The sequence below is a fragment of the Octopus bimaculoides genome, chromosome 15, assembly GCF_001194135.2.
Source record: "Octopus bimaculoides isolate UCB-OBI-ISO-001 chromosome 15, ASM119413v2, whole genome shotgun sequence".
NCBI classification, from domain to species: Eukaryota; Metazoa; Mollusca; class Cephalopoda; order Octopoda; family Octopodidae; genus Octopus; species Octopus bimaculoides.
In genome coordinates, this window is record NC_068995.1 from 5092204 (window position 1) to 5096736 (window position 4533).

A 4533-nucleotide genomic window follows, 5' to 3' on the forward strand; every position below is an offset into this window, starting at 1 on the left:
ACATGCACAAACACATTCACACACACACACACACACACACACTCACATGCACAAACACATTCACACACACACACACACACACACACTCACATGCACAAACACATTCACACACTGCTCCCTATAGTTTGAAGTAGCCTGCATTATGAAAGAGTATCCTTTTAATTAGACATTCAGATATACCTACAGGGTCTATGCAGTCAATACTTAATTACAGTTTAATTAGTGTTAATTAGTGTCAAGTGGAAGAAAGAAAAAAAAAAAATGAAGTGGAAATTTCCAATCTTGACACTTAAAGTTTCTCAGAAGATCTGATTTGGAGTTTTTGGTTGTGAGTTAAGCTAGGAAGAATGAGATTTAAGTTCCACCAATTGTGCATTTGAATAACATATGAAATTATGGCCAGATTACAGCCGAATTTTAGTTAATTTTGGCTTTCCTCTTGTAATTGACTCTTCTTGTAATTAACGAAATGGAACCAATCAGAGAACCTATGCATGGCTGATCAATCTGTTAGAAATAGCAGGCAATTGTCTTTGAAATCAGACATTGTTTTTATTTAACCCTTTTTAGCCCAGATATTCTACTTGTCTTATTCTTAATCTGGCCAGATTTGGCCTCTTACACCTACCCTACAATGTTATTCTAAAAATAATGATCTCGTCATTGAACTCTGGAAGCTGTGAGATAATGCATGATTAATTCATATCAATGTGAATAAATAAGGATTACATTTGACAGAGAAATCTGAATGCTAAAGGGTTAATCCTTCTCCCACCGTAAAATATAAAAAAAAAAACAGCAACCAAAAAACGTTTGGTAATATAGAGCTGTGCATGGGATGGTCATGGATTTGTTTCATGAGAGCTGAAGTGAATTAAACAATGGATAGAATAAGAATAGCCACAACGCCAATAAAAGAAACAACAACAACAACAACAACACACACACACATGTAAGGTGTGAACTGCTTAGTGATATTTCGTTTGCTTTAGTGTCATTTCGTTTGTTTTTGTTCTGTGTTCAAATTCTGCTGAGTCTGGCATTGACTTTTGTCCTTTCGGGGTCAGTAATATGAGTTTCAGTGGAGCACTAGAGATGATGTAATCGAGGAATCCCATCGTTCCAAATTTTTGTCCTTGTGCCTATAGCAGAAAGGATATCGTATAGACCTATGTACAGGGTGTGTAAGATATTTGAGGACAGATTTATGTTTATAAAAGAAAGAAAAACAGATATATAATAACAGATAATAACTTTATTTATCAAAAAATGCTATGAGGATAAAAATAGACCTTCTTTTCTTTAATGTTATTCAGTAAAGCCATCTTCAGCTTCAACAACTGCTTCTATATGAGATCTAAATTATCTCCATGCTCGAATCAAGGGGTCCTGGTTCATTTTAGACATTACTCTGACTATGGCAGCTTTCAAAGAATTTTTGGTGTTACGGGGGTGTTCATTGACCTCTCTCTCAACAATGCTCCACATGTAAATAGTCCAATGGATTGAGATCTAGGGAATTAGGAGGCCAAATGTTACGGATTATATGATCATGAACATTTTCAACCATCCATTCCTGTTACTAGAGCCATGTGTGATAGTGCAGAGTCTTACTGAAACACATATGACCTTCCATTGCATACACTGTCTATTCAGGGCTTAACAATTATTTCCAGGACCTCACTGTATGTGGCAGAGTTAACTCTAAGGCCTTGTGGAAAGAAGTAAGGAGGCATCACATGTCCTTCATTGCTGACAACTCCTAAAACCATGACAGTTGCAGGAAATTTTGTATGCATAACACTTGGAATTTCAGCAGGGTCTGCACATAACTGTCTGTCATTTCTTCCATTAACTTTTTGATCTTGGTTGAAGTTTTTCTTGTTTGAGAAAAACCAAATCAAATCTTCTGCTGGATTTTTCAGTTGTTTAAGAGACTTTTAGATCTGACGTAGTGATTTTCTTTTGCTTTTTCTGACAAATTGATCTTTCCTCATCATATAAGACTTATATCTGATGCTTTTGTGGATGACATTTCTGACTGTTCCTTCTGACACATGGGAACCTTTTGCAATTGATCTCATGGACTTTCTGGGATTGTAATCAATGGTCTGTTGAACTTGCTGGGATAAATTCAGGTGTTCTGATGATTTCAGAGCATTTAGAATGCTTTTTATGCTGGTGATATGTTTCCATCTTCAGTCTTTAGCTCCTTACAAACTTTGTAGATGAAAGATCTGACAACTTTTAAAAATCGAGATATTTTTGTATTGCTATGCTCAGCCTTTATAACCACAGTAACAGCATGTCTCTTTATTTCTTGAGTAAGCTGAGGGTCTGCCATTATTATTTTCTTAAACAAAGAATGCAGCAATGACCCAAAGAAGTATGTCCTCAAATATTTTACGCACCCTGTATATACATAGGCACTGGAGTGGCTGTGTGTTAAGAAGCTTGCTTCCCAACCACACGGTTCTGGGTTCACTCCCACTGCATGGCGCCTTTGACAAGTGTCTTCTACTATAGCCTCGGGCTGACCAAGCCTTGTGAGTGGATTTAGTAAACGGAAACTGAAAGAAGCTTGTCGTATATATGTATGGAAAACAGAAAGAAAATAGGAACCAGTTTCTGTTGTATAAAATGCTGGAAGAAAATGGAAAGAAAAATAGAAATTTAAAAATAGTAATTTTCTTTAATATCAATTCTGGAAGTTTGCATATTTTTCTTAGAAAAAACCCCATCATGCAGTATTTTGCATCCTTTTCATACTATTTATGTTCTTTATATGTTTTTTTTCCATTTTGTTTCATTCAATTTTATTTTTTTTTTTTAATTATTTTTCTCAATTTTTTTTCCAATTTATTTTGTATATTATTTTATTAATTTTCTTACTTTATGATTTGTTTATTCTTTTCATTTTATTTTTGTTTATTTGTGTGACTGTGTGATAAGAAGCATGCTCCCGAACTGTATGGTTCTGGGTTCAGTCCCACTGTGTGGCACCTTGGGCTGGTGTCTTCTACTATAGCCCTGGCCTGACCAAAGCCTTATGAATCGATTTGGTAGATGAAAACTGAAAGAAGCCCATAATGTGTGTGTATGTGGGGTTGGGGGGTTTGTCCCCCCGCCCCCACTACAGCTTGACAACCGGTGTTGGTGTGTTTATGTCCCTGTAACTTAGCACTTTAGCAAAAGAGACCAATATAGTAAGTACTAGGCTTTAAAAAAATAGGTCCTGGGGTCAATTCATTTGGCTAAGGCTTCTTCAAGGCAGTGCCCCAGCATGACCACAGTCTAATGGCTGAAACAAGTAAATGATAAAAGATATTTATATATATACATAGGCACAGGTGTGGCTGTGTGGTAAGAAGCTTGCTTCTCAACCACATGGTTCCAGGTTCAGTCCCACTGTATGGCACCTTGGGCAAGTGTCTTCTACTATAGCCTCAGGCCGACCAAAGCCTTATGAGTGAATTTGGTAGATAGAAACTGAAAGAAGCCTGTTGCATATAAGGTAGAATGGGCATCAGCCAGCCCAAAGGTTGGGTGGGCTGCACCTACCTGCTTCGGTTGCTATGGTATGGAGGTAGATCCAGCCACCCCCCATTAACGGACAAAACCCAGATTTAAAACACTGGATAATGATGATAAATATGTGTGTGTTTATGCTCCTGCCATTGCTTGACAGCCGATGCTGGTGTGTTTATGTCCCCGTCACTTAGCGGTTTGGCAAAAGAGACCAATAGAATAAGTACTAAGCTTACAAAGAATAAGTTCTGGGGTCGATTTGTTCGACTAAAATCCTTTAAGGTGATGCTCTAGCATGGCCGCAGTTTAAAACTTTGGTATGTCATTTCATGTATTTTTAAAACATCTTAAATTCTTCATTCTTCAAATATTTTATTTTTGTTATTTATCTATTTTTAAAATTTAATTTATAGTTTTTACTAATTGATTTTATTTTTATTTAATTTTATTTTTATTTAATTTATTTGTTCAGTTTTTTGTATTTGTATGTTTATTGATATTTTTATGTTAATTTTTTATTAGTTTTGTGTTATTCATCTACCATTTTAAATTCATTTTGTATTTGTTTTCATATTTATTTATATAAATTTTATATATCTGTTTGTGTAGTCTACATTTAATTATTTCATTTATGTTTTTATTTTAATTCTTTACTTTGTAAAAATTTATTTTATTTTTGTGTGCAGTCATGTTGTTTATATTATTTATTTATTTATTTGTTTCAGCCAAGTGGCTGCATTTTTTGTTTATTTGCTGTTTATTATTTATTTATCATTTGTATGATTAATTATTTAATCATTTTTTTCAATTATGATTTCTTAATTTTTTGTTATCAGTTATTCATTTTATATATATATATATATATATATATATATATATATATATATATACACACACACACATATTTGTTTATATATTTATATATATATATATATGTATATATACACACACACACATATTTATATACAAACATATTTATTTATATATGTTTATATTATATACAGG